Consider the following 13,215-nt stretch of genomic DNA (forward strand, 5'->3'; position numbering starts at 1 on the left):
GATGTGAATTGAGTTCTCTCTCTTCTCTAATATATAATGGATTTGATTGGTGTTTGGAAGCTGCAGAGATAAGAAGTAGTATGAGGAAAGGAAAGGAGAGGAGAGAGAGAGTAGGAGAGATTAGGTAATGGAGGAGACTGGGAGTTGGACTTATAAATATAGGAAAGAGAAAATAGCAGCATTTCATTTGGAGTCATCCAAGCTACCAATAATTCCACATCCACTTGTCAAACTTAACTCAACACTAAAATCAACTATTTCATTACAATGTTAAATGCTCACTCATTTAATATTGAATTTTACTAATTTTAATTTAAAAGGAATGCTCTATTATTATTATTATTGTTATTTGAAATGAAGGATTCTCTTTCCTATTCCCAAAGTAAGATGAGACTACGTACTAGTTTAGTGTTCCCTTGTTCTCCAATTAATGTCCCATTTATTTTTGTTTTGTTTCTCCTACCATTCTTGTGTCTGTTTCATAAAAGGAAGGCTACCCTTTCATTAATTTCTTTTTTCTTTTTTGTCACTATAACCCCCCGAATTCAATTTAAATGATGAAGGACTCCCTCAAACTCAAATAATTCTTCCTTGCCAAAAAAAAAAAAAAAAAAAACCTTAAATTATTAAAGAAAATTGCTAAAAAATATTAGTTAAAAAAATAAAAAGTTATCATTTTATTATATAAATTATATATACTCAACTTTGAAATATACTGTGATTGGCATGAAAATTTCATGAAAATTTTGAATTATATAATATGTATTTTTTTGTTAGATTTTTTAATTGGACTTACATTAAATTTTATTGATTTTATTAAAACTTGAGTTGACTGGATAGTTCTTTTATGTGTTAACTCATATTGTTGGTGATCAATAGTTAATGAGTTTATTATCTATGTGTAAAATCTAGGTGAAGCAAAAGTGTGTGATTTTCTAGTTAATTGAAGCATTTGATGAGTAGGTCCAGTCCAACTATAATTATGTAGCTAAGTCCACTCCTTAACTCTATAAATACATATTATCTCATTTGAATCTCTTTTGATAATGAGATAAATAAACTGTTTCTAATTTAGAAATCTAGAGAGAAAGACTTAGTTGATATATAGTATTGTACTATCAAATTGCGGTAATTACTATGGATCAATTAAGTACGCATATACCTGATTATTGTATATTGTTATCGTATTCTATATTATATACAAATAGATCTTAAGTTTATTATTAATTTATTTAATATTTTTTAAAAGCAATATATATAATATGTATTTATTTAACGATAATAAAATTATAAATTGTATCAACATTTTAAATTAATATTTTTTATATAATTTATTTTTAAATAATAAAAGAAAATTTTCTACCAAACTTGAATAATTTATATTTGTTATTTTTTTGAATGGAAAGTTAAATTTTTATTAACCATCAAACTCCGTTACCAAACAAGGTAACAAATTGGTTGGAACATCCTCCAAACCAAAGATACAACCAGAATATAAATGAGAAGCCCTTGCGAAGTTATGAGCTACAACATTTGCTGATCGTTTAATAAAATAAACACTAACATGACCCAACTCTAACATGAGTTGTTTACATTCATTGATAATTTGACCAAATAAAGAAACCATATGGATAGAGCTGCGTAGAGCCTGAACCACTGTTAAGCAGTCAGTTTCCACAACAACTCTTGGCCAGTTATGATTTTTGATCCAACTTAAAGCTTCTCTCACACTGATAGCCTCAGCAACTTCAGGATTAACTCTACCAATAAAGCATTCTGTACGAGCTTCCAAAAAAGGGCTGTGTCTATCTCTTGCCACTAAACCAATGCCATAAGAATTTGCTTCACTAAACATAGCAGCGTCCACATTGATCTTGATACTATTTTCCATGGGAGGACACCAAAGCTCTGCCCCATCACCCGACTGTAAACCAGTCCATGATGTCTCAATGAGAGAATTTTGAGCACTTGTCCAATGATCAAGATAACCTTTTGCCGACAATACTATGCTTTCTACTGATGTTTCTTTCTTACGCCATACCATCTCATTTCTTCCATCCCAAATAGCCCAACATAAAGTAGACATTAATAATTTGTTGGCCATATTTTCCTCATTGAAAATCTTCACAAACCAATCAAAGAAATTATCAATATCATCACTTATGATGTTGCCGACTGACCCAGGAGCTCCAGTGCCAATGCCCACACGGTTCCATACAACTTGAACCTTTGGACAAGTAACAAGTGCATGGACTATAGTTTCCTCAGCCCCACGGCAAACTGGACAGGCAGAGTAGACATTTACTCTTTTTGTTTGGAGCTGACAAAGAGTAGGGAGACAGTTTTTACAAGCACGCCACACCAGATTTTTTATTTTAGGGGGCAGTTTTAGACGCCAGAACGCAGCCCAGAATTTTGCTGCTGTATCGGGTTGTCATTCCATCTCCCTTGAGCTGTTTGCAATAAATTGTATGCACTTTTTACAGAAAAAATACCTGAGGTCTCAAGCTTCCAAACCAGTCGGTCTTCAATGGCCGAGAGGAGAGGTATCTCATTGATTAAAGCTCTGTCCCTATCATTGAAGAGGTCTGCAATCAGCTCCTGATCCCATGTACCATCTTCATCCATCAGATTTTTTACCACAGCATTCTCTAAACCCGGATGTGAGGAAGTAACAAAAGGATTATCATCACAAGGAAGCCATGGTTCATTCAAAACCCCAATTGAACTCCCATCCCCAACACACCAATGCACTCCTTTGCGAACTAATTGTTGAGCTTCCCACACACTCCTCCACACAAAACTAGGATTACTCCCTAAACTAGCCGATAGGTAGCTACCATTAGGATAGTATCTAGCTTTGAAATTTTTTGCAATCAAAGAGTGCGGTCGGACAAGAAGTCTCCATCCTTGCTTTCCAAGCATGGCCAAATTAAAATCTCGAAGATGTCTAAAACCCATGCCACCCATGTTCTTATGCTTGCATAGACGATCCCATGAGAGCCAATGAATCCCTTTCCCATTCTTGTTAGAAGATTGCCACCAGAACTTTGTCATTACTTTTTCCATATCTCTCGTAATCTCCAATGGTAACAAGAAAACGCTCATTGCATAACTTGGCAAAGACTGAGCCACAGTTTTAATTAAAACCTCTTTCCCTGCTCGTGAGAGAAACTTTGACTCCCAGCCTTGAATTCTTTTACGAACTCTTTCCTTGAGAAAACCCAACACGACCGACTTGTTTCTGCTCATTGTACTTGGAAGGCCCAAGTACAAACTGTCTTCGGCCGCAGTACTCATCCCCAGCCGGTTGCTAATGAGATCTTTAGTAGCCATATTCGTGTTTGTGCTGAAAAAAATAGAGGACTTTAAAAAGTTTACTTTCTGACCCGAAGCTTCTTCAAATTTACTTAGCACTTCCTGAATTCTAGTTGCCTCCTCCAAAGTTGCTTTACAATAGAGGTAACTGTCGTCAGCGAAGAGCATATGGGTAATTCGTGGAGCACCGTTAGCTACTTTGCAACCATGAATCAAACCTCGACCCTCATATCTACGAAGGATGGCCGAAAGACCTTCTGCACAAAGAATGAACAGGTAAGGGGATAGTGGGTCCCCTTGTCTAATGCCTCTAGAAGGCACTATAGGTCCCAACTCATAACTACCGTGAGTCACCATATAACGAGCCGAGGAAACACACTTCATTAGCAATCTGACCCACCAATCTTCAAAGCCCAACTTCCGAAGTATCGCCTCCAAAAACTGCCATTCAATTCTATCGTACGCCTTACTCATGTCCAACTTAAGTGCCATAAATCCATCTTTCCCTTTTCTCTTCCTTTTTAAGTAGTGAAGTACTTCAAAAGAAACAAGAATGTTGTCTGAAATTAGGCGCCCCGGGATGAAAGCACTTTGGTTCTCAGTGATGATACAATCCATGAAAGGCTTCATACGATTCACCATAACTTTTGTGATGATTTTGTACAAAACATTGCATAAAGCTATTGGTCTTAGCTGCGTCATATCTGAGGGATTTCGAGTTTTAGGAATGAGAACTATGTTAGCATTTCCACAATCTTGCTCAAATTCTCCCGTAAGAAAAAAATTCCTAACAACTTCGATGACATCTCTCCCAATTATGGACCAACACTTTTGATAAAAACCTGGTGTCATACCATCTGGACCAGGACTTTTATCGGGATGCATTTGAAATACCGCCTTCTTAACTTCCTCATCAGATACAGGTTGGTGAAGTTCTGAGTTAACAAAGCCAGAAACTCTAGAGTCCACACTATCAACAATGTCCTGGCAGCTGCTACCCGAGGCTTGGAACAAATTACTAAAGTAGTTTGTTACAACTAAAGGAAGTCCACTATCCCAATCGACCCAGTCACCTCGATCATTCTTCAATCTTTGAATTTGATTATGGCGTTTCCTGGTTGATGCCATTTTGTGAAAGTAGCTACTGTTTTGATCCCCCTCCTTTAACCATATCTGTTTAGCGCGTTGCTTCCAAAAGGCTTCTCTTTGATCTAAAATCAAAAATAATTTCTTCTTCACTTCACTATATCTCTGGATAGAAGTAGGATCACGGTACTTCTTCAACTCTTTTAATTCATTCTTGCAATGTCGGATTCTAATCTTGAAGTTGCCTGTTACTTCTTTACCCCATTCACCCAAACTTTCAGCACACAACTTCAACTTTTCTGAAATGAGACCAGCAGCCCCCATATGCCAACAATCTTTAACAATTTCATAACACATAGGCTCTTTCAACCATGCATTCTCGAATTTGAATTTTTTGTTTGGAATATGAATTTGTTGAAACTCAGTTTCCAGCCATAATGGACAATGGTCAGATGAAGAAATTTCAAGATTAAAGAGGGAAGCAGAGTCAAAAACCTGGGACCAAAGGGAATTGACTAGAGCACGGTCCAACCGACATTCAACCCAAGCAACGGTTCCTCTTCCTTTCTCCCATGTGAATGGATGCCCGATCAAATTCATATCCTCCAACCCACAATCATCTAAGGACGCCTGAAAGCCATCCAACAAGTGCTGAGGATATCTTCGACCCCCACGTTTATCCTCTTGCCGAGTCAGATTGTTCAAGTCCCCTATCACGCACCAAGGCAAGTTCGAGTTCCTGGCAAGAAAACGCAGAAGGTTCCACGTCTGATGCCGATGAGCACGCACAGGTTCACCATATACCCCAGTTAAACGCCACCTTCCCTTCACTGGAGACTCTACCAAAAAATCAATGTGATTTTTTGAAAAGCCCACAATGCTACCCATATCTTGATTCTTCCATAAAAATGCAAGCCCACCAGCACTTCCTTGGGCCTCAACAGTAAAGACTCCATCAAATTCAAGTATTCGGCCCACACTTTCCATTTTACTTTTACCACTTTTTGTTTCACAAAGAAAAATAAAGTCAGGTTTCTTTTGAATTACCAATTCTTTAAGGAATTGAACAGCCCGTTGGTTCCCAAGCCCCCGGCAATTCCAACTTAGGACATTCATAATTCCTGGCGGGCCTGGTAACCAGAGCCCGCCCCAAACAAGTTTTTTGTGGTAACATTTCCTTCATCCTCAAAGTCCATATCACTAATATCCACCCCCTGATCCGACACAACAACTGGGCCAAAGTTGTGATGGCCCAAAACAAGACTTTCTTTATTTCCATTTAAAGGTTTTTGACCCATTCTTCTCCTCTTATTTTCTAATATTAATAAAGGATCTTCCTCATTATACTCCTTTACATCACCAGCTGGATCATGAGCCAAAGATTTGCCTCTTGTATCATTACGACTAGCCTCAGTAGGCTTCCCTCCATTATCGGCATTAATGACCCTGATTTCCTCCTCAATTTCCTCTGTAACGATTGGGTTATTGATTGTGGATCCCTGATTTGTCGTCCCTGAACCCCCAGCTCTTGCTCCACCGGGAAAATGACCGTCGCTTCTCTGGCCATGGTCTGAATTAGTCGCCGGAGTTCTCATCGTAGAACTGCCACTCGTGTTGTTGAAAGAACCAGATCGAAGCCATCTAGCGCCAATGGTATGGCTTTTCCTTCTTGGGAGAGCTTTTAACTCTAAAGTATAAGGTTTTTCTATCTGCTCCAGAGGAGTATCAAAGAGTCTTTCACAAAGCTTTTCAGGATGACCCAGAATACCACATATAAAGCAAAAGGTTGAAAGATCTTCATATTTAAATTGAGCATAACAGACCATACCACCTATTCTTTCAAGCTTTTTCTTTCTTTTGAGTGGTTTATCAATGTTTATTGTCACACGTACCCTGAGGTAATCTCTCCAAACGCCGATGAAATTGTTCGGATCCGATTTCACAAAAGTACCTAAATAATTACCAAGATCACGAGCCACTCTATCCGACATAAAACCCGCAGTCAAATTATGAATTTGGACCCAGAAGTCCAACTTGTTGAGGATGATTGATCTTGGGTTCTCACCTTGTTTTAGTCTCTCGAAAATCAAAGGTACTCTGTCAAAAGTCCATGGGCTCCCCTCCATGACTCTTCCTATGTCCACTTCATGGTAGAATTGGAACAAATACAAATTATGTTCCAATTCTTTGACATACATTCCACGTCCCGGTTGCCACAAAACTGCCATCTTGTTCTGCATAGCTTGGAAATCAATTGGTCTTTTCGTAAGAAAACGGCCAACTAAACACCATCTATCGTCAATATCCGATAGATCATCTTCACCCTCACCATAAAGGAGGCCAACATCCTCCTCCTCTTCCAAGTTAAAACTTTCATACTGTTCTACCAATGTAGGACCATCACGATTCACGTTATCCATAGTAACAGACTTTCAACGAATAAGACAAAATAAAACAAACTAGACCCAGCGCCGAATCAACACCAAGAAAGACAAACCTTCAAGAACACCACATATGGACAAACCTTACCATGTCAAAAGACAAGACTCAAAGTTCACGGCACCTTAGTGTTAGTTATTAGTTATATACTAATTTTTTTAAAAATAAATTAGAAAAATAGAAAAATAGGCATTAGACAAAATAAGAAGATTAAGAGTGCAACATTTATTAAAATAGTCTAAACTTAATATTGATATTAATATTGCAGAGTCTTAATTTTTTTTTTTATAATTCTAAACTTAATATGTTGTTAGAAATTTTGTATTAAAATAGTTCCAACGAATACTTAATATCACTTATACCATAATATTTCTTATAAGTCTCTCCAAAATTGAGAACTTGATCTAATAATTATTTAGCTAAAATATATATTATATGATAAAATCTCAAACTTAAATTCATCCCACGTTTCAATAAATTTTACAATATTTTCTTTTACACATTTTTAAGATCTACAAATGACTATGCTAGTTCATTAATCATTCACCACCATCATAACTAAAAATAAAAGTCAAAATAGCCGAAATCTTAGTAGCTTTTTATTTATGTTTTAGAAAAATGCTAAGAAATTCTCTTTTGCACTCTTTTTATTTTATTTTTACTGATAATTAAAATGTGTAATTCTATTTACTTATTTATTTTTCTAACAATAAAAAAAACTTAATTAAATTATATATTTTTTTATTAAAATTTCGTTTTTTTGATAAATATTTTATTTTTTTTATAATAAATGTTGGCTATTTACTTTATAAAAAATGGAAAAATATTTGTTTTCATAAATTTTGCACCAATTTTTTTTAGGAGAATTACCTTATATATTATTTTTTTTAGTTTTCTTTCAAATTTACAGTTTGAGTTTCTAAAGTGGTTTGTCCGGTGGTTTCTATGCGTGTTGTTGTATGATTTTTTGTTGTGATTTAGGTTGCTCTGTTAGTTGCAATAGGTTTCTATGTAGAATTCTGTAAAAATGCAAAAAAAAAAAAAAAAAAAAAGCTGTTTTGAAGTGTAAAAATGAAAAGTCCATTTTTTATTATTATTATTTTTTTTTTTGCTTTGTATCATTCTTTTAAAAGAAATTGTGTTTTTTTTTTTTTTTTGCATTTCCTCTCTAATCAAATATGTATATATATATATATATTAAATCAATTAGTTTTGTTTGCCAAATCATGAAAAGAATTTTTTTTTTACTTAAAAAAAATAAAATAAAAGTAAATCGATCTAACATATACTATTGACTAGGCATAATCGTATTTAGTTTATTTTTTGTCTTTTGTTGTTTCTTTATATATATATTTACTAAGTGATTGTTATGTGCCAAGCCACGTAGTGTTAGTTTTATTTAATATTTTAGTTTTTTATTTGAATTAATAATTAAAATAGTATAATTATTTAAACGATTTGTTTTATAAAAATAAAATATGTGTCAGTATATTTAGTAAGTAAAATATAGTTGTGTTATAATAATGTATGTTATTAATAGTAAAATGTACATTAATCTTCTAATTGAAAAAAATTCTATTATCTCATTTCATATCTAATAATAGCTACACAACTATATATTTATAGACTTTCACATTCTTTGCAAATTACTAATAAGCACCAATAATATTTTCATATTCTAATATTTTTCAACCTTCTCCTCTTGGTGGTAAAATTAAAAATAAAACTAAAAATAAGCACAAACATATAAGGTAAATACTAATTACAGCCCATTTCATATTCTTTTTATTTTCTTAAGCCCAAGCCCAAAAATCTCTAAGCCAACACAATCAATCTTCTTCTTCCCCGATAGCAATGAGTTGCCCCTTCTGTAATTATTTATATTATTTTTTTTTTTGAATTAAATTCTGTTACATATACAGTCTCACATATATATATTTATCTATACATTTTATCTTTTCTAGGTAATTACAGAAGGGGCAACTCATATACAGTCTCACATTTATATTATCTTTTCTAGACATTTTATCTATATTTTTCTTTTTTAAAAATAAATAGAAAAAATTATTAATATTCTCCCAAGATAGGTTTGTTAGAGAGATATGTGGCTATTTTTTTTAATTTAAAAAGAGATTATTAATATTTAAAAGATTGTTTAATTTTTTGGTTTAATTATTGGATTTATTTGTTAACGAAGTGTTTTGGATTTAATTATTGGGTTTATTTGTTAACGAAGATCAAACCTAATCGTTAAATTTAACAGAATATTCTTTTATTTTTAAGTATATTCTGTTAAACCAAGAAATGTTAAACCAAGAAATGCCGTTAGATAGACACTTTTAATATATAAAGATATATATAATAAACATGAAATAAAAAATATATTAAAAAAATGATACAATATGAAAAAAAAAAAATAAACTAATGCAAAATTTGTTGAAAAAAAAAATAAAGAACTAGTGTTTTTCATTTTTTATAACATAAAATAGTGCATATATATTAAAAAAAAAAAGAAAAAAGAAAAAAAAAGATGCATAGTAGTGCATATTATTTAGTAAAAAATTATGAGAAATTAATAAAATAAATCAAAAAAAAAAAAAATAAACAAGTAAATGAGATAACACATTTTAATTATTAATGAAAGTAAAAAAAAAAATATAATTGTAACTATATACTTGAACATACTTTAGAAAGTTACACATGCCACTCAATTATAAAAAGAGTGTAAAAGAAAGTGCAAAAGAGAATTTCCTTAACATTCCTTAATAATTTATAACCTATCTTCTTTTTAATATTTATTTAATTATTTGTCTTAAAATGATTTATCCACTCGAGTGCTCACTTTTTAATTTTTAACTCCATAAGTGAAATTTTTAGTCATATCTATAAACTTTTAATGACCAGTAATACTAATGGAGTTGAGACTTTTACTTGATATATTTTTTAAAAACTATCTTATGATTTATGATATGAAAGTTCTATTTTGTGTACATATTCACAATTTCAGATTTATTCAAAGTATTTTTTTTTTATAATTTTTATTGGCTTGTCAATAATATTTTGTTTAAATACTTGTCTATTCTTTAAATTTTTTATCTTGAAAATATTATGTTAACATTATTTGTTTCTGCTTGAATTGCTATAGCTACGTAAGGGTTGTGATAAATGCTCAAAATCTTATGTTCTAAGGCATTAATTATACACATAAATTCAATTTAAATTAATTATTTTCATCATTTGATTAATAGATTATTTAAATTGAAAATACTTAGTGCATGTTTGGCATCATAACTAAAAAACTGTTTTTTGTTTTTAAAAACAGAAAATTGTTTTTAAAAACAATTTGACTTGTTTGGCCTTGTTTTTTAAAAACAGTTTTCAGAAAACAAAGTTACAAATAACAAGAATTTTGAAAACAACAAAATGTTGTTTTCTGTTTTAAAAACCAATTCACTCTTGGTCAATATTATTTTAAAAAATCACTAGCCAAACGTTACTTGTTTAAAAACTTCAAAAACTATTTTTTGTTCTCATTTCTAAAAACAATTTTTTAAAACAAAAAACAGAAAACAATACCAAACATGCTTTTAATTTCTTTTGATTTTGTGTCAGATTCAGATTTGGAGCAAACTTGATAAATAAATAGAAGTTTGGATGAAAATGAATGATGAATCCCAAATCTACAGTCCCGCTTTGTCTTGTAAGCCCACCCATTTTTTTATGCATATATAATAGGGATAAATTTAAAACTACCTCTTTTTTTTTGTTGATTAACCAAAAATACCTCCATATGAAAATCCATTAAAATCTACCTACTTTGATAAGTCTATTACCAAATATACCCTTATCAGATTAATTGAGTCCCCAATCCAAAAAGTCTAAAGACTCCCCATTCTACCATAGCGACCCAACCCAACGCACGCAAGCTCTACCTCCTCCGCCATTACTAGCGTCCTTATGCCTCCTCCACCGCCGGCATCAACGCAACACCATCCTTCGATATTTGGAGGTGAATAACTTTCTCTTTCCCTTTTCTAAATTTGTATTATTCTTTCTCTTTAGATCTTGTTTCTCCTTCTTCTAATCTTCCATTTAGTTTTTTCTTCTTCTCTGTTATTAACATAACAAATGAATTAGCAAATTAATAATTGGTAGTGGCTTTAGATGAGTCAAATGTATGTTTTCTTTGAACCATGAGCCATAACAACTCACGAAGAACATCAATAGTCCACTTCTCAGCTTGATCAATGTTCGGGGGATAAAATGGTTGCAAAGCCTACAAATGATAACATTGAACCTCATGGAGCCTTCTATAGGCAGAGATGGCTGCGAATCTCTCATATGAAATTAAGAAAAATATCAGGTTAGAGGACAAATAAAGATAGTGAATGGAAGGGGTATAATGGGGATTGAAATTGAAAAAGAAGGTATAAATGAGAGAATTTAAAACAAAAGGTAAAAATGAGAAAGGCTAACTTAAAAAAGGCATAGGATATAATTTCCCCTATATAATAAGGGGTGATCACATACTCAAATTTTTAATTTTTTTTCTCTTTTTTTCTACCGTGGGACGGATTTTTGTAAAAAAATATTGTATTTTTTTTCAAAAATACTATGTGATTTTTATACTGTGTACTGTGTTAAGTTTTTACTGTTATTTTACAATTGTTTTTAATTGTTTCACTGTTGTTTTTAATTATTCTGTTTTATTGCTTTACTGTTAATTTATAAGAAAATAGTACTTTTATAAAAACTTCCGTATAGTAGTAAAATTGTAAACTTTTGCTCAAACTCTAATATTTTTGTAAAAACTTCAATATATTAAGATGGTAACATTTTCATGGGTATCACGTTCAAACTAGTGGAAGTAAGCCCAAACATCATTATTTCCAATCAAGTTGGGCTTCTTTTCTACAAGCCCATCACTTAATTCCATCAACTTCGGCCCATGCGTAGCAACACAATGTTAGTACTTCCATCCAAGTCGGTGGCACCAACGTTCGACACCAAGTATTTATGTTACTGCTTCTCTAAACTATAGGCTTGTGCGGAAATTTTCATAAACAACTATTTTAAAAGAAAAAAAAAAGAAAATAGGTTCAACTCACATAATAATATAAATTATAAAATATCTAGTTGAAAAAAAAAAAGAGGAAAACTCTATCAAACTATCTATAGTTTCATTCGTTTCTTTTCTCTATCTACAGTATCTACCTAACCTAAAAATGCTAAACCATCTTCTTCTTCTTACGACTGTCAGCCCATCTTCGGTGTAGCAGGTAGGAGAGAGGAGGCGGCTTTCTTTCTCGGCCAAGACCCAACATCGGAACTGTGGCAATGTGACTAGTATTCTTCTCTTTTTATTACTTCTTAACACAATTTTTGTTTTTTGCACACACTTAAGCCTCTTTTACAAAAGGGAAATTGTTTCATTTTATCATATATATATATATATATATAATTATAGAAAATTTTCTACTATAGTATTAAATTCAGCAATAAAGTTATAATAGTAACGTATGTATCATATTATTTTTTATTTTAAATTTCAAAATTACTTAAAAAAATAAATTCTCACTTTTAATCTTCTTAGGCATTTTTCGCTCCTATTTTTGTTAGAATAATCATGCGCATGCTGGGTCTTTGTTTTTGACCCTATTATATGCTAGTCCCAAAATCGGCTCCTTCTCAACCCAACAGAATGTTTTTTCAAAGATTGAAAAATGAAGATCCATTAATTACATAGCTAGCAGATCTATCAAATAGTTTGATTTACATAAATATCTCATGACCATTATTATTCTCCGTTTTAAATTACTGCAAACAATCATAGTCACCGGTAAATCGTCGCCGGATTGTATTGTGATTGTGTAGTTAAAAGTATCAAAATCCTTGTTTTTGAATTATATATATATTAAATTGAAACATCAACACGGTTAAGAAATTAAGATAAACAAAATATAACAACTATATGCATTAAAGAAGGCTAATTTTTTTTTTTTTAAAAAAAAGAAGACTAAAATTAAAAAAAAAAAACTGTACGGGGCTCTTTATATATAGATGCCAATGCCAAGAAGAGCCACTCAAGGGTAGTGATCAATTCTTTCAATAGGAAGGAGACTCGATAGAAAGCTGAGAATTACTTTGCATTTGGTAATAGGTGAGTTGTTTATTTTCTTTTATTGGTCGATCTGCTTATTTGTATCCTCTATCCCAATATAACTATTTTCTTTCAAAAAAAATAAATAAATAAATAAATACAGCAGAGACAAATATGGCTCGATCATTCCATAATCCATTCCAAATCTCTCCATTGATTTACATTTCCATCATAATGAAATAGCATCACAAAGAAATTATGCCTTTCACAAA

This window comes from Cannabis sativa, chromosome X, assembly GCF_029168945.1.
Source record: "Cannabis sativa cultivar Pink pepper isolate KNU-18-1 chromosome X, ASM2916894v1, whole genome shotgun sequence".
NCBI lineage: Eukaryota > Viridiplantae > Streptophyta > Magnoliopsida > Rosales > Cannabaceae > Cannabis > Cannabis sativa.